The following is a 21303-nucleotide window of genomic DNA, read 5'->3' on the forward strand; positions in this document are numbered from 1 at the left end:
TTTGAACAGGAATCGAAAATGAAACCCGGAGTTTAGTGATAGGCCTACTTATGCTCTGAAATCATCCCGATCGCGCATGCGCAGAGAGGAGCGAGATAATTTGTTTACCGTCTGTCTGGCAGTCAATGAAAATTGAAAATCATTTCAAACAGAAAACTTACTGTTTTTAAGGACGTCATAAAGGACACAAAGCACAGGTATGAATTACCAATGTCACATGTTAAATGAGGTGGTGTATAAGACACTGCTTCATATTTTTCTACAACTTATAAAATCCTCATTTTATTTTATTTCAATTGAATTATATACTTGAACACTGCAGAACACAAATTGCCTTTTTGACACTTCCAAAAACCCTTCCATTCAGCAGTACTTGGACAAAATATTATTGCATTTTACGTCATCACAACCAATCAAATTTGCCGTTCGTAGACCCCGCCCATGTCCATTTTTTCAAGACAGCGTGAGGTATAGTGTTCTATGAACTCTACTTTTACTAAGTTATAGTTTTATCGCAATTATTTACATGATATTTTTTACATATTTATGATCTTGGTTTAAGCGATAACGGGTGTCTTAATATAACTTTCTCATCATAAAGATAAAATAAAGAAAAAAATATTGATACAAAACAAGCCATCTGCCATCTGGTATGGTGTACCTTTTGTCTTAAGAGCAGAATGAGAATGGGTGGAGCCAATTTTGTCTCACAGTAAAACCTACCAGGAAATACAAGGAACTTCAACACAGGAGGAACTTACAAGTTCAACTTACGAGTTAAAAAATACAAGGAACTTGGGTGTGTAATAACATCCTTTTTGAACATGATTAACGAGGTGCTCATAAGAAAAAGAAAAAAAAACCGATGTGGTGGCTTACCAATATGGCGGCCCGCCATCTTGGTCAGCCCACTGCACGTCGCGTCGTCGTCTGCACTGCGTCGGCGTTCTTAAGCCCCCACTTTGTTTGAGCCTACTTAAACGTGCCTTGCCTTGGAAACACGATCGATATTTATGGTGTGGGGATGCCAATGGCAATATCCCCCCCAATATTTTTTGCCTTTTCCCTTCACAGTACAAATGCGTCTTGTTTACGGGCCGCCCGCTACACCGAGCGAGACGCCCGCCCGGGTTTTCAAAATAGCTTCCGTGTTTATTTATTTCTTTTGTCCGCATGCATTTTGAGATACTTTCTACTTTACCATTTGAGCTTTTGTCATAAAATTTTTAACTAACTTTTATTATGAGAAGATGTAGAACACTGGTTAATAAATTTTACATTTTAAAAATAAAAAATACGTTTCCGTCACGGTAAAAGCTTCAATGTAAGAAGAAGAGGAACAGAGGCGAAAGGAAAGGAAATTGTCATGTATGAAGGTGCAAATTAATATTCACCCGTTTTCTCCCGACACGGTGACCGCGGGTTTATTTCCGTTTCCGGGAGTTACGGCCCAGCTCGGATGGCGCTGAGTTGAATCGGGCTCGGGCCTGTATCGGGAGAGTCAATAAATGTGCAACAATCGGTCGTAGTCTTTCGAGATACTTTACATGGCGATGAGGATGGGATGCTTGGAAAGGATGCATGTGCAACAGACCGTGGTGACTTAAACCTGCAGGTGCGAAGGACACGCAGGGCATAGGCCTATCTGATGGATCGAGGAAACTCATGTTCATCACCGAATGAAAGTCGTTTCAGATCCACAAGGAGTTCATCCTCATCTCCGCAGCCAAATCTCACAAGATGCATAGTTTTTCCCAGCACCAATTTCTTGAAGAATGCACATGTTTCATCATCACAACCTGACGAGTCCAGTTGCCAAATGGGATTCGGGAGCCCAAGCGTGTTTCGAGGTATGGATGATGTTTTATGGTTGATTCTGGTACTATGGCATGTGCTGAGCAGGAATCAGCCGGGTGCCGCTTTGGCAGCTTTGGGGAAAATTTTTTACGGGCCAAAAACAAAATGGCCACCGGGCGACTATGTCGGCGATCATAAATACCCCATAACTTCCTTATTATTGGTGCTAGAAAGTTAATCTTGTTGTCTACACCTATGTTTTATGCACTAAGATTACCCATAACTACACTAGAAATAAACAAATTTGCACCTAAGCTAAAAATATTGTGAGAAAAATTTGAAAGTTTATTCACAAATTCATTCCTTTATTGAAATTCAGCAGGTGAGTACAATCTATCAACCTTGGCCACCACCAATAGCTATTAGTACCCGACTGCAAAGCCGCAATGAGCCGGCGAAGCCAAAGCCTCTTGCCACTATTTTACCCATCACTATGGCATCAGTAGGTTAGGTAGTTGGTAGTAGGTAGGTGTAGTAGGTACCGTACCGAGTTCAAAATGACACCATTTGCATTCTGGATGAGATTATAAAATTTCCTTCTTGATTAATTCAGTGAATTCCGTCTCAACTTCGGATATTTCCGGCCGTGAAAATCTATCCCCTTCGGCCGCGAGATTTCTAAAAAATAATTCTTCGTCAATTTTAGAATATTTGACGCCGTTTTCAGCCTCCGAAAGCTTTAAAAATATATTTTTCAAATGCTCGAATGTCATTGGTTCCGGTGTTTGGTGGCGATTTTCGTTCAAGATAACGAGGTTGGTCTTAACGTATTTTAATTACAAATTAGAGGTGCATTAGATTGTGAATCAAACAAAGACGGGTGAAAGAAACTCCTATTGAACGTTTTTCAATTTGTTATGCATACTTCCGCATCCACAAGATGGCGGCCTCCATTGCACTTCGGAATTCTCAAGCCAAGGGATACAGCATGATCTGGTTTTCGACATAATACGTACGCGTTTATTGACAACACCGGCTGCGCCGGCTACTAGTACCGACTACAAAGCCGCAATGACCGGCAAAGCCAAAGCCTCTTGCCACTATTTTACCCATCACGATGGCATCAGTAGGTTAGGTAGTTGATAGTAGGTAGGTAGGTAGTTGGTAGTAGGTAGGTGTAGTAGGTACCGTACCTGGTAAGACTTGGTAAAAGAGAACAGCAGACAGTTCTCCCCAATACCTACATACAATAAATGTCACAAGAAGCTTAAGGAAGTAACTGTATGATGTGCTAGCTTAGGGCCTATTTTAAGAAATTTTAACTGGGCTTAACATACGTTTTCACAGTATGTGTGTAGTCTAACTTCAGTTGCTGCCAGGGCTGGTTCTCTCCGGGCACTGCGGCTTCCGCTTGCAGTGATTAATTCGGTGAATTCCGTCTCAACTTCGGATATTTCCGGCCGTGAAAAACTATCCATATTTCTAAACTAAATATGTAAACCGCTTATACCGTATTTCTGGCTGTGAAAAACTATCCCATACGGCCGCGCGATTTCTAAAAAATAATTCTTCGTCAATGTTAGAATATTTGACGCCGTTTTCACCCTCCGAAACGCGTAATAAGCTTTAAAAAAATATTTTTTCAAATGCTCGAATCTCATTGGTTGTGGTGTTTGATGACGATTTTCGTTGAAGATAACGAGGTTGGTCTTAACGTATTTTAATTACTAATTAGAGGTTCATTCGATTGTGAATCAAAGAAGGACGGGTGAAACAAATTGCTATTGAACTTTTTCTCAATTGTTTTATGCAAACTTAGGCATCCGGTCGATGGCGGCCACCATTGAGTGATTTCATTTTAGAAATATTTTTGCAAATGCTCGACTCTCATTGGGTCCGGTGTTTGGTGACGCGTTTCGTTGAAGATAACCAGGCCCGTGCGGGCCGATGTTGGTCTTAAAGTATTTTAATAATACATTGGAGGTGTGACGTGTGGTGTGACGTGGGAAATATACGTACGAAAAGGCCAACCCCCGCTTTGCGGGGAAAAATGGCCTCTAAACGGTGGTTTTATTGGAGGTGCATAAGATTGTGAATCAAACAATTACGGGTGAAAGAAACTCCTAATGAACGTTTTAAATTTGTTTTGCATACTTCCGCATCCGCAAGATGGCGGCCTCCACTGCGCTTTGGATTCTCGAGCCAAGGCATAATCAGGTTTTCAACATAATACGTACGCGTTCAATGACAACACCGGCTTCGCCAGTTATTATGTTAACTGTTCTTAACAAAATTAACACTATGATATAGCCATACTAATAACACCTACAGATAATGCTGATCAGTCATATCAATACATACAGCGAATGAAACATCACATTGTTCATGAACAGAGTATTATACCAACTCAACAATAGATAAGAATATTGGACGGAATACTAATTCATATCAATTCATTCATCCTACTGATACACAATATTAAATAAACTTGTATCACTCATTAAAATTTACAGGTATCCGGTATCATAATATCAATCGATTAAAACTAAACGCGGTAAGTACCATTTAACCAATCATTTAGCCCAGTTGTAAAATACATTAATTTAGACAAGTCCTTCAGACGTCTTCATCATCGTCCTGTGATGATATGGTTCTGGTGTGATCATTGTTGCATTCTGCTCCAGCAGATAATTGCAGAACATGGAACATGACATCTGGGCAACCACACAACTACATCTACCGGTGGAACATGGACGTGCTGAAGCACAGCCACATTTGATCATCTGTAGCACCTCGAGTGGATCAGGAGAAACATCATCAGGTAACATCACTGGAAACAACTTGTTGTCCTCCTTCCTGGTCCATCCATACTGTACAGGATCTGCTGCTGCAGGCGGCATGCTTGAGAGTGAAGATTTCCAGATCATAGTCTGATCGTGGGCACGGTAGACATGCTCAGCAAAGGCATCTGAAGTGGGTGGCAGAGACTTTAGCTTTGGAGCACTGGATATTTTCGTGTTTGCCATTTTTGTCGACCAGACAGCATAACGCATCTCTGACATGTCTCCATCATACTTTGAGCCATAACACATGGATATGAATGATTCAGCTTCAGATACTACATCGTCCATATTGACGTCTTGCATTCCCAACAACTTCAGTGACGTTCCGCTGCTCAGTGCTTTCAAGGCTGTTGCTTTACCAATGCCGTAAAGATATGAAGTAGTGTCACAACCGCTCAATGCATGAACTCCAGGAAGATAGTCTGTGATGTTCCTATGTTTGTTTGCCGCAGCCTTTATGTCTATGACACATCGTCCAGCAATGGGGCTCTCCATCGTCACACCACAATTTAGTTTCTCTCTACAGTAGAAGTGTATGAGGAGTACAAAGACATCAGTGTCATCACAAACTACGCAGATGTTCGATGTACCTCTGACTGCGAATTCTACCAACTGGTTCACTATGATAACATCAGCCTCCTCGTGAGTGTTATGCAGATTATTCCTCGTGGTTATTTCACCGTTTCTGATCGCTACAGGAACTGGGTGTTCAGATGTGATGACCAGCACTTTGTTAGTATTGCCTACCAGATGATCAACCAGATATTGGCTGATCAAGCTGATCAGTTGGGTCTTGTTGTGTGTGACATTCAGAACTATTTTCCTGGCCAGTAGAGGCGTATGCAGTGTCAGTAGATGTTTGTGGCTAGCATCTTTGCCAGCGTGGTTGGATCTAGCACCCTTGGTACTTGTTGGTGGATATCTATCAAAGATGAGATGTACACAACACTTTTGAAGGTAGTAGTTGAGGCTTCCCATGAAGTTCTTTATGTAATCTTCGACAGTACCACTTGCAGGCCAATGGACACTCCACAACAAGGCACACCCGTCAATGATTATGGCATCTGGAGGGTTGGTACGACAGTTTGATACTTCAACTTGTAGCTTAGTCTTCAACGTGGCTTTGGCCTGTGATCTCATGTGTCCGTTTTCGTCGAATAGTGATGGTGGAACTGCAGATAATTCATACGTGAGACCCTCTTTAATGTTCAGATCGCGAGACTGTTGAAGGCTGAGGACTCTGGTGTATATAAGTTCAGTGTCTTAGACAGGTGGACCATCACTCTTGATAGATTTCTTGTTAGCAGCCATTGTGATTACACTCTTCTTCAGGGTTCCATGGAAGCTAGCTGGCCATCCTGATTCAAACTCATTCATCTGCTGTTGTCTGATTTGTAGTGAAATGTCTTAAAATGTTGAAGTCTGTTGTCCCTGATCTGCGAGATTTTTTGTGGGGAATAACTTCATCAGTTCCTAGATTGTCATCTTTCTGCCTGGATAGAAATCTTTTTATGTGATGTGCTGATGTATATGTAGATACACAATTCTTGTGACATCTGATCGAATCAACTCCAACAAGTTTATTAATTAACCCATCACCACGCCTGATGCTACAGTTTCTAACAGTTTCTACTCTACCAACACCACAGTTTATAAGATTAGGAGCATCATTTGTACAGTCAAAGAAGCATCTGCCATACATCATTGGTCGTAGGGTTGCAAAATTCCCGGGAATTTTGAATGCGGTAAATTTCCACCCACAATATTGGGAATTTTGCGGGAATATTGGGAATTTTCGGAAACTTTCGGAAACTTTGAGAATTTTCACACAATTTGAAATTTTGATGTGAGAAAAAGATTAGGGATATTGGATTAAGGTTCTCTGGTTAACTCAATAATGTTTTTTTAAGAAAAAAGAAACATGCTTCAATAGTTTTAGCACTAAGACCACTGATTGTAAGTAATCTAAACATTTTTATTACTTACTGAACTGTGGAACATATTGTAGCGGATTTGAGAATCATGTAATTTTTGTAAATATCACCCTCTGTAAATAGTAATTCTTTGTAAATACCTCCGTTTCATGTAAAGGTCAAAGGTCGTCCCCTTAGCTAGTCCATGTACAAGCACGTAGCCAATCGTAAGATCCTCTATAGTTATTTCTTTATTCTATGTCAGTATAAGGCTCTGTTTCCCATTAGTTGACTCTGCATTGCACCAAATGAAATAAGGTAGAATCCCCTTTCAATTGCCACCAAAAACGCAATTGCCGGCAGCGTTCGCTGCGCTTTGGCTGGGGCTCGCTCAAATCGCCCCACAAACCTCCATTACGCACATGGTTAAGCTGGAGAAGAAGGAGGAGGAGCCGTCGGATCACGGGCGTGGCACCACCTCGTCATCAAAGGTAGAGCCAGCGAGCCCCCACCAGCCAACCAGGGCTGATGAGATACCATCACGGGCGTGGCGCGCATTGATCTTAAAGCGCGTTATATAAGCGGCCGCGCAAGCCTTTTCGCGGCAGATGCGTGACCCGGCAGATGCGTGACCCGGGAGATGCGTGACCCAGGAGATGCGTAAGAGTTCAGTGGAGAAGGAGTGGAATTGCGCTGAACCAAGTCGGGCTTGCGGTTCTGCCGAGAGATAGACGACGCTGTCCAGCCCCTGCGCGCGCGCAGCTTTGATGCGCAGCTTTGACGCGCAGCTTCGACGCGCTGCTACGCGGGAACCAGATTGCGGTGGCATCGGTGGCCGTCGATTTCCAGCCCGACGTCCCGTGTGGGAGCAAGCTCCAGCTGAACCTTCCTCTCCTTCCAGCCATCCACCCCTGCCATTCGTGTAAGTCTGACTGTCGTCTGTTTGTCTTTGTTGTCTGGGGTTTTAAGTTAAGCCTGTAGATAAGCTAGAATTGCACTGTGTCTTCCTCTTCTGTAAATTACTTTCGTTTTCTTTCCTGCTCCCTTGGTTTCTTTGATTGTGTAAATAATAGTTAATAAATTCCTGTTCCTCCTTACTTTGGCTTCTTCTTCCACATCCGATCGTGTTTGTGATTTCCCCCATTGAGTATCTGTGGCACGATTTGGCCGGCGCATATGAATCGGGTTTAGTACTTGTTAATGGTTCGAATCGCGGGCTGCTAAAACCGCTCGGCAAATAACATCTTGTCCGTGGTTTCGAACGGGGCTATCCACCGGCTTCGTGGAGAGGTTGGCGGAGGTGTACGGGACTCCCTTGACCAATCACCTCGGCCAATCTCACCCCACGAAGAAGCGGGATAGTTCCAGGACCGGGGAGACGGCCAGCTTAACAGGACAAGGGGCTAACCACCCCTTGCTAACGGGAGAGCTGTCCCCCGTTTCCGTAACAATATCATTACACATTTTTTACGACCTGTGTAAAAACAGTACACATAATGCCCATGAGTCAACAAGCACTGGAATAGTATTATACCCCAAATCACATGTGATTAAATCTTATTCTTGAAAATCACATTTGTCAAAAGTTACAAACATTTTGAAGTCTTATTCTTGAAAGTTTTTATCAGTGTTACAAACATTTTTATCTCCACTGTTTGGGTAAAATGTTCACCTACACAAACAAGGTTAAAATTTGATTGGTCAGTAGAATAATAGATGTTGTTTTGAAAATTACCCAGGGAAAATTATTGGCGTTCATTAATACTAGGGCATGCCCGTACTATATATATATCTAAAATTATATCCCCCCCCTCTATTTACATGAAATGGTTTGGTCCATTCGCAAAGCCAAAGCGAACGGCTTGCGAGTACGGTGGCAATCCCCCCCCTCTATTTACATGAAATGGTTTGGTCCAAAGCGAACGGCTTGCGAGTACGGTGACAATCCCCCCCCCCCCCCCTATTTACATGAAATGGTTTGGTCCAAAGCGAACGGCTTGCGGAGTTTGGTAAAGAAATCGCCATAGCTCGGTAACTACTTGTCCGATTAATATGAAACCTTGAAAAGGCACATCCTCGGGTCCCCAGCAATATACCTGGCAAGTTTCAAGTATATCGGACCCGTGGTTGTCGAGAAACAGCGGTCACAGACAAACACACAAACACACAGACACACAGACACACAGAGATTACTGGAATTATAGATAGATATATTAAATAGTTAAAGAGCATATGTTTTGTTTTGCAATTAGCAGCAAGATTCTTGAATAAAGAATTAGCTGACATAATGAACAACTTGTGAACATGTATAATGGATACATACTTTATATGTGAAATAGATTTACTTTATATATTGTTGCGGATATCAACGTTGGCCTTTCCCCTTACCAAGAGGGGATTAGTCCCCTTGTCTTTTACTAGCCGACGCGATCTGCGGGGCGAAAGGTAGGCTGGCTGGTGGTTACTTCGCGGCTCAGCCGCGTACGTAATAAATGAACCGGGCTTTATATGCGCTCCCAATACAGTTCACTGCAAAGCGCCTCTCCCGCAGGAGTCCTCTCACAGAGCGCAAGGCCAAACATGCGAGTCCTTATACATGCGCGAATCGTGCCAGTCCTCATACAATCAGACGTCTCCACGCAGCCCTTTTCAGCTCAAGCTCCCTCTGTAAGTCCTTTCAAAGCCAACCTTCCAACGGGTCCTTTATCATGCGCAAGCCCAAACATGCGAGTCCTCGACAGTCCTCTTTCATGCGCGCTCTCCCAACAAGTCCTTTCACACGAGTCCTTATACAATCAGACGTCTCCGCACAGTCCTTTTTAAGGGCTTTGTGCGCGCGCTTATATAGCCTTTTCAGCGAACCTTCCAGCACTTGCTAGATGCGCCCTTACCACGCCCTCTTAAACCATGCCCACGGAGCCCTGGTTGGTCGTTGCCCTCACCGTCACCGCCTTCTGACGTGCTGCTTGATGCGGCCACACCTCTTCCTCACGCTCCTCCCCCCTTTCCAGTCCTACCTCGTGGCCACCCGACTAGTTTGAGCGAGCACCTGGCAGCTAACGCTGCCGGCTCAACGCGTAACAAACGAGGTGGATTAGCCGAATGGGGCGCGGGATGGATGCTGCCCAACGATGTCGATTTGGATGGTGGCCGCAAAATGAATGGGACCTAAGCTTATTTCTTTTACACAACGCAGGTATCACTAATGGAAATGGCCTTATCCTCATACATACTATGACATAACTAATGTTCTAAGGTGGCCTACGTGTTGCTTGTGGACTAACTATGGGGGCAGACCTTTAACCTTTAATGATGTTATATTTACACTCTCAGAACCGCAACACTGCACCCCTCCTTCGCCAGGCTCGCCCCAGAGACGAACCCACACACGTGAGTACGACCAGTTCTGATGCAAGGGTCAGGACTACTCTTTAACTTAGTGTGACACTTAGGTGTGGTTTCCCTCTACAGTAACTCTAACGCCCTGTGTGTGACAGTTTTAAACACTAGATATGTCCCGCCTACTGCGTTGTGTACTATCAGACTCACGCCCACAACTAACCGAATTACGGAAATAATTCGCAAACTATACATAAAGCTGGTGGGGAGCACGTTATTTACAAGACTAATCTACTTTTTTACAACATTACAACCCAGGACCTGTTCTTTTTCTGGGAGAGAAAGAAGTTTGGAGAGGAGAAACGCAGAATGCACTGCACCAATACACCATACACCAATATGCACCAAAAATGCACAATCATCAAAAAAAAAAATGCACAATCACATTTCAAAAATATAATCAATGATGTCTTGTGCTTGGCTGCTGGGCGGCTGCATATTGGCTGCGTCTTGCGTCTTCGTCTTCGGTGTGCCATCATCAAAACTTAGTCTTTTTTCCTGACACACCAAAGGAATTAATAAAAAGGCACAAACCGTGTCCGTTTTTATTTCGGCCAACAGGGCCAACTTAGGTGGTCCGACTGCATGGCATTGATGCCACTTAAAAACACAGTGGTACGCAGGAGCAATATAACGCTTGCAGCGATTGTCTGCCCCAGCAAAGGTGCCAGGCCACAGAACGTGTGGTCCATAGGTGCACCGGTGCAGGCAACAGGTAGCAGAGTGCAGTGCAAAAGTGCAGCCGCACAGCTCAGGGTTCCTGCACACTCCCCTCAACAAAAGATATGGGTCTATGGGTGGGGAGGAAAGACAAAGCAGAGAGAGTCAGCGGGGGAAAGGGCGCAAGGGTACACCCAATACAAGGTAATGAAACATGAGGGGTGCGGGAGAGCGAGCGGAGAAAGCTCGTCCCTAGCCGTTCGTCACCCCCCATGTCAACCTACACTACCCTTGCCCCTCCCCGTATTTACACTTCCTTTACAAATTCCGTCTCTACCGTCTCGTCTCCCATATCTCCCCCTAAACCAAATTTGTCATCCCTTCCCTCCCAAGAAGAAAGAGATGGAATACACACAATGTCTCACCCACATCATGATGCGTCTTTCATTCCAAATCATCCGCAAAACCTGGTGTGGAGTCCTGTCACCTTGGTGAGTGGATGTGGATGGTGCGAAGAGATTTCATCCTAACTATACTCTAATTGACATTAACTCTTTAAACTACCCGGGGTCATGCCCTGCCACTTGGCATCTTTAAACTATGCGGTTCTAAAAACCAATTCCCATTGACCTACTCTGTGGTGCCCAACCAAATTTGGGTCTCACTCCCCCCATTTTTCAATACTGTGCCTTCGCACAATTTTGGGGCTTGGTCGTGTGGCTCTACCAGCAGGTCTACCTACCTGCGCACCTCCGCCACTGAAGTCGCCACCCGAGCTTGCCTAGCTCCTCACAACTACCCTAAACTGGGGAAGGCCCTCCTGGCTCTCTCACCCCTCTGATGCCCTCTCTGGCATTGGGCTACCCGGGTCCTCTCTTAGGATCCTCGGGCCCCGCTGAACTCTACTTGAACGCTACCTGGCTACCAGAGCCTACCTGCGGCCTCACCTGGCCGACAGACTACCAGTGGCGGAGTGCTCATTTAACCATACTCACGAACAGGCTCACACGCCCAGCCATTCCACTCACTTATGCACCCCTCAAAGCACTTCTTTGCAACTCCCTGCACCACAGTTGTCAATATCCAGCAATTTACCTACTCCCTCTACCTAAATTTAAACTACCCTCCCTGGGTATTTGTGAAGCCCATCTTCCCCCATCCACTCCTTCGCACCATGCACTCCACACCACTCATTCCACAGTACTCACTCCACACACCATTTATTCCACACCATTTATTCACTTGCACCCCATGCAAGTCAATCACTCAACACACTTACACACATCCTCAATACACCACTCATACACTTTCTCCGGTCAGCCCAGACCAATGCCTCATTTCACCAAGTTCATTCCAAAGAGCCTCACACACACAACCATTCTTGACCAATGCCTCATTTCACCAAGTTCATCCACAAACAATTTCATTCAATTCCTCATTTATGCCTAAAGCTCATCCTCATACTCACACGCACAGCATCATCGAACTAACTACTTCCCCTAATACTTGTGCTTTCCCCGTCTTCCCTTTACACTGAGCACTTCCCTCGTCATTATCATCCACCTAATCTGACTACGGCCCCTCTACCGGTACAAAGTCACTACTTAAATCTTGTCCCTACTGTCATTTACTAAATCCCTAACAATATCCTAGCCCGCCCTCGGCTAGTTTTCACTGCCGTCCCCATAAATCTACTGCTCCTTTGCCCCAAAATAATGATGAAGAATGGTAAAGCTACCATTCGCAATCATCACTGCTACCATTTGTCCACTATACTCGAGACTCTCGGTGCGGCAATACATCGTTATCACAGCTCGGCTTCGCAAAGCCGAGCAATGCATACTGGAGGTCTGCCTCCTGTTGGTTGGGTCCGTCCGGCATTTCCGATTCTGGGGAGGAGGCTTACTTGGGCCGAGGTTCCAGGCGCCATCCCTGCGCGGAGCCTTTCGGTCTCCGGCACGATGACCCAACCTCCCCCGGTCGGAGCACCGCGCCCGCCAGGGGGCGAAGGTCCGACCTCGCCTTCCTCCCCTCAAACCGTGCCGTTTTCCCCTTGCGCCACGGCACGGCACCGACCATACAGGGTGGGGCCCGGCCCGAATCGTACACGGCGCTCCTTGCGAGACCGCCGCGGCAACGATCCCCGCCGGCCCCCGCAGCACACAAAGAACCCCACGCCCCGAGAGCTCGCGTCGGCTGTACGTCGCCCTAAACGCTGCCTCGGTCTGCGTCGATGCCCGACTCGCATTCTCACACCCACACCGCGCGACTCACTCCTCTCTCGCACATCCAGGCGTCCCCATACACTCCGGCGCACTCCACTCAGGTGCATTCACGCCGCTCGCACACTCCATTAGTACACATCCTCGCGCATACCCTGGCGCACACTCCCGTTACAACCTCTGTAACAACCATGGGTGCGCACTCCTGCACATACCCAATCAGAGCACACTTACCCATGGGTGTGCAATCTCTCGTTGCACACCCAATCACGTGCTCTGGTGTGCACTCCCGCACACTCTCTCCAACACGCTCTGGTGTGCATCCTCGCACACTCTTCATCCATCTCACACTCCGTTCCACACTCTTCCCACATACACTCCGTCGAGCATTCTTCTTCGCACTCTGTAACACACTCGTGCTTCGGTGCCGTTTGCACACGCGCGCCATTCACCTTTGTACACCTCACCACGGACCTTCCACGAGCGCCCGGTGACGTCGGGATCCCAAGCGCGCGAAAATCTTTTCGTGCCAAACACTTTCGCGCCATACATTTTCGCGCCACACACAGCCCTACTCACCTCCGGGACCCTTTTCCGCAGCAGCGCCTGCAAATTCTCATTTTGGTTAGGCAGCACGACATCACCATGCGAATGCAGACTTTGAGTACATTCCATTTTTTCCTCCCGCGATTGATTTTCTAAGTCTGCCATCTCCTCAACCCCAATTTCCACTATCATTATTTCTTTTTCTTTTTCCTCGACGACCGCCGGTGCTAATAAAATAAAATTTTCTAATTCGGCGGCCGTCGGCTTTTCCACACCCCGTGTCGCGATTTCTATACCAGTCCACGTAACTATGCTCTGCTCCAGCTCGCTTTCCCCGCGTTCCTCAAATCGCGCTACCTCGTCACGTACCAATGCGACCTTCCCGCCTGACCTGCGCTTTATTTCTTTCCCGATCTTTTATTTGGCCTCCTATTCTGTTACCACACCCTTTTAACCCGTCCTTCATTCCTACCATTTGATTCTCTTGGGTGGCCATCCTGTTTACCAACCCTGTTAACCCCTCTTTCATTTCTTTCATTTGGCCACCCACGTCCTTCAATTGGCCCCCCATTTCCTTCATTTGGCCCCCCATTTAGTGTTCCAAATTATTTAACCCATCTTTCATTTGGCCACCCATTTCCTTCAATTGGCCCCCCATTTATTTTTGCTCCCGGGTGGATTTATCACTTTTGGCGTCAAACTTACCATTTACTTTATTTATTTCATTCTGTTGGGCGCCCATCATTTTTTTCATTTCTGCCATAAATTGCGCCATGAAGGCTTGCATGTCTACCACCCCCACTTGTGCAGCGGGCGCAGCCCTCGTCGCCATGTGCGAGGCGCCGCCATTTTCTTCCCCTGCTACCTCTGCCATTGCTCCCTCATCAATCACGTTCTCCATTTCTCCCAATTCTTCCCGGGGGTCCTGGGTTATTTCTAATTCCTCCTCTTTCTCCTCATTTACCCCCACCGGCATCCGACCGTCTTGGCTATCCATAGCACGATGTTAATTTGGATGTTACTAAATTTCGGCCGCTCGTAATTTTGAGTGCGTTAGGCGCACTTCGGGTCCAATCCCACTCCTGACACCAAATGTTGCGGATCTCAACATCGGCCTTTCCCCTTACCAAGGGGGGATTAGTCCCCATGTCTTTTACTAGCCGACGCGATCCGGGGCTATGACGTTCCTTCCGGACGGCGTTGAATAGGGTGGTAGGCCGAATTCCTATTACCTAAGTACCAACGCCGGCCAGGAAGCAAGGAAATAAACCCCGCCTGAATCACGGTTATAAGTGGAAATGCCGAGCGATAGCGAACCGTGATCCGAGCCGTTAACAAGAACTAAACCCGATCTGAGCGGTTCCGAATCGTGCCACGCTTACCCAATGGAGGAAATGACTGATACGGTCGAATTAGGAAGAATGAATGAATGAATGAATTGGTTTATTTACAATTTGTACAGGAAGGAGAAGAAGAACACACAGTGCAGCTTAATACAGTCTTAACTTATCCCAGGCCACGGGCCCGTTTCACTCTCAGACACACTCACACGGGGATGTAGATGGTCGGGTTGATGGTCCAGGGATGATGGCGTCCAGGCAGTCCGCTCCGGTCCCCGACTCGTACGGCAGAGATGGTCAGGAGATGGTCAGGGTCAGGGCGGCAGAAGCTCCCCCGCGGGTCGTTGACGCGGATCGGACAATTACGGGGTTAAATGCAGGGCGAAGGGTAGGCTGGCTGGCGGTTACTTCGTGGCTCAGCCGCGTACGTAATAAATGAACCGGGCTTTATATGCGCTCCCAATACAGTGCACTGCAAAGCGCCTCTCCCGCAGGAGTCCTCTCACAGAGCGCAAGCCCAAACATGCGAGTCCTTAGACATGCGCGAATCGTGCCAGTCCTCATACAATCAGACGTCTCCGCGCAGCCCTTTTCAGCACAAGCTCCCTCTGTAAGTCATTTCAAAGCCAACCTTCCAACGAGTCCTTTATCATGCGCAAGCCCAAACATGCGAGTCCACGACAGTCCTCTTTCATGCGCGCTCTCCCAACAAGTCCTTTCGCACGAGTCCTTATCCAATCACACGTCTCCGCGCAGTCCTTTTTAAGGGCTTTGTGCGCGCGCTTATATAGCCTTTTCAGCGAACCTTCCAGCACTTGCTAGATGCGCCCTTACCACGCCCTCTTAAACCATGCCCACCGAGCCCTGGTTGGTCGTTGCCCTCACCGTCACCACCTTCTGACGTGCTGCTTGATGCGGCCACACCTCTTCCTCGCGCACCTCCCCCCTTTCCAGGCCTACCTCGTGGCCACCCGACTAGTTTGAGCGAGCAACTGGCAGCTAACGCTGCCAGCCCAACGCGTAACAAGCGAGGTGGATTAGCCGAATGGGGGCGCGGGATGGATGTTGCCCAACGAGGTCGATTTGGAGGGTGGCCGCAAAATCAACGGGTCCTAAGCGTATTTCTGTTACACAACGCAGGTATCACTAATGGAAATGGCCTCATCCTCACACATACTATGACATAACTAATGTTCTAAGGTGGCCTACGTGTTGCTTGTGGTCTAACTATGGGGGCAGACCTTTAACCTTTAATGATGTTATATTTACACTCTCAGAACCGCAACAATATGAAACAACCATGTCCATGAATTGCCTAAATTGCACTAATACTATCACGATGGAAACTTGTTTAACACAAACATTGTTAACACAAAATTCCTGATAACACAACATATTTTTTAAGTCCCATGCATGCATCGTTATGTGTTGTATTGTAATAACCTGATAACACATTTCTGTTAAAACAAACTAAAATTGGTGACCCTGCCAACTTTGAGTTAAATTGTTTCCACTGCACTGGGCCTACCAAATGTACCATTCTGGAAGTTACAGTAAAACAGTTCCAAGTTATTGTTTATATTAGTTTATCAAGCCTTGATTGAGTCCCCTTAGTCTATGGGTTGATGGTATTTGAGGCCTAGCCTACTTGTTTCTCAGTCGAGTGTTTCTGTTTCACCTTCCGATTCAGATGAACTTCCAAGTACCACTTCATCAACCTCGGAGTCATATTCAAGCTGAGTCGATACATCTCTGTTGGGCTCAAACAGCTTGAGGTTAGACCGTATTGCAACCAATTTCTCCACTCTGTCATTTGTAAGTCTGTTGCGCACTTTTGTGTGAGTGTTACCAAAGAGTGACCAGTTGCGCTCCGAAACTGCTGATGTTGGTGGTATCTGGAGTATCATTGAAGCGATAGGTGATATGGCTTCTGATGCACACAACACTGCCACCATGTAGCTGCTGTAATATGCTCAGCTGATTCCCCTACTGTTACGTGCTCCTCCCCAAACCCCGGTCACGGTGTACCTCCGAGCCCCGAAAGGAGTCACTGCAGAAAGATGTGCTATTATGTGTGCCAATGACCAATGGTGAAACCACACCAATCAATCAATACAAACCCAAGTATTGTATTAAAATCGCACAATAATAACAACTTGCACAAGTACAAGAAAACCTCAATTGCACAGCAAACACCATATAATTCCTATGATGGTACCACCAGTTTCTTAACTCAATAACTCACGGTACTCCACGTGAGCGAACTGTAACACCCCCAAAGTCACTGTCACGACACCAGGCCAAAGTCGATCCACGCTCCGGTGATCACAAGAAAAAAAGGTCGTACTGAGACCTGAACCCAGGACGGCTGACAGTCGACGCTGCAGAACAGCCGCTGGGTGAGAGGTCGGGCCGACGTCGGTCAGGTAAAAGTTCACCCAAAAGGCGACTGGGAATTCACACCTTCGGTTCACCAGACAATGACGCTGACATGAACGAGCAGCAGTTCCCAAGTGGAGAACCGCGAAGAACCGCGAGTTTCCAAGTGAAATCCACGACACACACGGGAACCAGGCGAATGGCTGGTGCGAGGTGAAATGGCTGGTGCGAGGTGAAATGGCAGACGGGCCCGTAATGGAGGCGTATCTGCTCTCCAGCGATGATTCACTTTCGAAACCAACAGCAAAACCCGTCTCAGGTTTATTGGCCACAGCAATAATGACACTGTCACAGGCATCCCTTTCCCGGGGAAACCAATATTCGCTCGTGACCAATGTTCACCAGCGTCCGCTCGACACCTCGAAGCAGTTAGGCCTTCCTTTCCCGATCTCATTCGATCCGCTCCAGCCTCTTCTTCTTCTTCTCGCCCTCACCCATCTCGTTTTCCTTCTGAGACATTATTTTTACCTTTGAAGACAGTTATCTCCATTTCACACTCAAACTGTAACAATAATAGTACATGAAACTAAAAATGCTTCAAGTGGATGACGACCACAAAGACGGAAGTGACGAATCCGTAACACATACGCCTTCTCCATTCCAAAGGCCATTCTTTGCTCTGAACTTTGCTAAACTGGCCATCACTTTCCCTTCATCCAGATGAAGATGGCATGCCATAGCTGATATAACAACATAGGCAGCGTCTATCTGCTCTTCACTGAGAGTAGGCTTATCATGGTACTTTGGGTCCAGCATATAAGCTGCTGCGTGAATTGGCTTCAGGCAAAAGTCCTGGCGTTTTTCAAGGAACCTCAGCACTGCTTGCTCTTCTGCTCTCTGTAATGGTGTTTGGGGAAGTGTGACTTTAACCGTTTCCACCAACTCAAAAAGGAGCCTTTGGACATGTGATATAATTGCCTGGTCATCCTCGATCTCAGTAATTGCATCTGCAATTGGTTCAAGCATCTTCAGGCTGTTGACAATACGTGCCCAAAACACATCATTGTCAAGAAGAATCTTCCTGATATCAGCATCTGTCTCCAATGAATCCATGATAGCCAACTCTTGTAGGGACTCCTTGCCATCAATAAGGCTGTTATAGACTAGAGGCAAAATCTGAAAAGGGGCCTAGAAATCACTTTAGGGAGTACGGAATGTTAGGAGCTGGCATCCATGTCAGACTGTTAAAGTGGTTCATAGTGAACATATTTCAAGTGGATGCCCATCAAATTTGGCCTTTTTAAATATTATACAGCCAAAACAAAGTGGCCGCCATTATCGAAAACTCCGAAAACTCCGGATTGTAATAAAATTACACAACTTTGTATTTATACAGGATAACAATGAAATTTGCTGTATTTGGACATATTATAATAATACACACATCTTCCTCAAACGATCTAAGTGATATTTTATCTATTTCTTTCCCTATGGAGAGACAAACATGAAAAAATGCTCTGAAAATCTAAGAAAATTACATCTTGATGCATTATATTGAGCTTGTACAAATGTACGGACATACTTTGATGAAGTTCGTTTGATTTAAAAAAAAAACTGTGTTGGGATAATATTAACATCAGTCTTCGGTGGTGTAGTCCGAGTCATCTTGGGCACTGTTCAAAGGATTCCGACACGTTCCGTCAGCGCAACCACAACCAGCGGTACATCTTAGCTCCTTAAGACGACAACTGCATCTGTGAGATTCGCAATTCTTACACTGGCATTGTGTAAGCTTGAGGTAAACCTCTGGAAATGGTTTATCACTCATCAAATGAGGAAGTATATTTCCAGTTGTACCGTCCTTGTTCCATCCATTTCCCACCGGGGAAGATATATCTGGTTGTGCGATCAGTGAAGAGAGCCAAATTGTACACTGATGGTGTGCTCGCTTGATATGCAGCTTCAGAGAAGATCGGGTTGGTGGCAACTTCTCTGGTTCTTTGTGACCTTTGAGGAACATTTTGAAACGCACGTCATTGATGTTTGTGTTGTTATCATTGTTTGAATACAGTCTGCAGATGAAGCTCTCTACATCTGTCAGTGTTCTTTTAGTAAGTGTGCCGCGTCCGAGCCCGTCCAATAAGGGACAGTTCTTGATGAACGTTTTCCATGCTATTGTTTTGCCAATGCCACAAAATTGACTGACTGTGTCGCAGCCCGAGAGGGCATGGAATGCTGGAAGATTGTGGCGGGGAGCTGGATCAAGGTCTACAGCGTGCACAGCAACAAAGCTCCGTTGCTTCGCTGTTCCCGTTTGCAACCAAAGCTCTCCAGATAAGTCACTGGCAAAGTGAACGAGGAGAACAAGGACGTCTGTGTCCCTGGAACAAATGATCAGACGCTCAAACCCAAGATCTGTCACAGACTTGGCGTGTAACAATATTCTGGTATCAGCTTCATCGTGGTTTGATTTGAGGGAGTTGACGTCCGTTCCACGGGATGACTCAACCGCCGTTCGGTCATGGAATCCGCCAGATGTCACGACTTCACGATTCGGTTGAGTCGACCTTGCTTGACGAATGAGCTCCATGCTCAAAAAGTGTTCCAGGTCTTGCTTGTTTTCTGGGAGGTCAATAAATTGCCTCCAGTTGACGGGTAATGGCACATCCCTGTTGTCCACTTTGCGACGTATTGGCCGGGTTTTCCCGGTCCGTAAAATCCGAGTGGTGTCCTTGATGGTATGTGCTTCATACCTATCAAACACAACGTCAACTCTGGAGCAAGTGTCACTGAAGTGACTGAAGACAGAGGCTACGAACCGGTCTGCGAGTTGTCCAAAATTGTGGGCATTTGCAGGTTTGCCGATTGCTTGAACAAGTGCCTGGCCATCGATGATTACACACGTTTTCAGATTTGCTGTCGGCGGCTCTTTCTCTACAGTTGTTCTTGTCTGAAGGATATTTCCGAGAGCTGCTTTGTTTGTGGATCGCATTGCTCCGGATGTGTCTGCAAGTGATAGAGGAACCGGCGAAAGTTCATGGCTGAGGATTTCCTTCAGGTCCACCTCGCGTCCAGCTTCTTTTGAAACAAGCAAGCGTTGAAAGAGGTTACGGTCTGCTTTGACGAGTTTTTGTTTCAGAGTCGAATTTTTGTTCTGGACCTGATACATGCTTTTCAGCATCAGGCTTTTCGACTGTCTGAGCTTGTCATGGAATCCCACTTTTTTCGTGATGAGACGTAAGCCCACAAATTCTTTCAATTTGTCTTGCCCTTGTGCATGTGCTGTCAGAAGACATTCCGTTATTTGAGGAGAAGCTACATCTCGAGTGGCCAGGCTAACGACAGCTAGATTTTGGTGTTGAAAAATGCCGAATTTCTTCAGTTGGTCGACAATCTTCTGAACATCTTCCTTGTCCCGCTTTAGTCTTGAGGGTCTGGCTTCTTTTACATAAGAAGGGTTGTAGTCTTCATCTGTAGCATGCATGTCCAACATGGCGCTTGTGTCGTCTACTATTCTGCTCCGTTCGTTGAATGTGAGGCACCATTGATCTCTTGCTCCTTCTGATCTCGTTATTCCTACAAGACCACCGGCAACTTTGCCGACTTTGTTGACGTGCTCTAAGGCTTGATCCGTCGATAGCTGATTGAATGTGTTATTGGTTGTCTTGACCACAAAATTTCCATTCATGAACTCCTGGTGAACATCGGGGTGGCTTGTTTCAAGGATCATAATGTCAGCAAGATAAACTGCCCCCCAGCGAGTGTAGTTTGCGTGGTCATACTGAGCAAACCAGGGTAACATTGCAGCAAAGGACGATTTATGTAGGTTCCAATTTCCAGTTCTCTCTGCACGCAGGAACAGCAACAAGATGGAGATCATTTTGATGTACGTCACCCAAAATCTGGTAGTGGGTGGTTGTGTCTCTTGGAAGTCGTCCAACAGTCTTGTTATTCTGGAGTGCTGAACTGCGTCTTTCAGTGCTTTGACTTTGTTGCTGGTCACATCTCGCTCATTGTGTGCTTCCAAAGCTTCTACGACGTTTGGACTGATAATGTTTGGAGCTCAACTTCTTCTACTTGGTGATCTTTAGCCCATACGATGAATGTCGGCCAGAGTGTTTTCCAAACAGCTTCAAATGTTAGCTTGTGTGCACGAATAGCCCGGTTGTACGATTTGGCCTGCATGTTATTTTGAGCTGTATTC

At 46.2% G+C, this 21303-nt stretch overlaps 1 long non-coding RNA gene across 1 annotated transcript; it reads left to right on the top strand.

The window, feature by feature from the left end:
• Nucleotides 1-1833: 1833 nt before the first annotated feature.
• Nucleotides 1834-16475, top strand: LOC144890909 (uncharacterized). Its single transcript, XR_013622574.1, has 3 exons — nucleotides 1834-1850; nucleotides 4485-4618; nucleotides 16411-16475. It is a non-coding gene; the product is annotated as an uncharacterized LOC144890909 (long non-coding RNA).
• Nucleotides 16476-21303: the final 4828 nt, after the last annotated feature.

This window comes from Myxine glutinosa, chromosome 2 (genome assembly GCF_964187855.1).
Source record: "Myxine glutinosa chromosome 2, kmMyxGlut1.1, whole genome shotgun sequence".
Lineage (NCBI taxonomy): Eukaryota > Metazoa > Chordata > Myxini > Myxiniformes > Myxinidae > Myxine > Myxine glutinosa.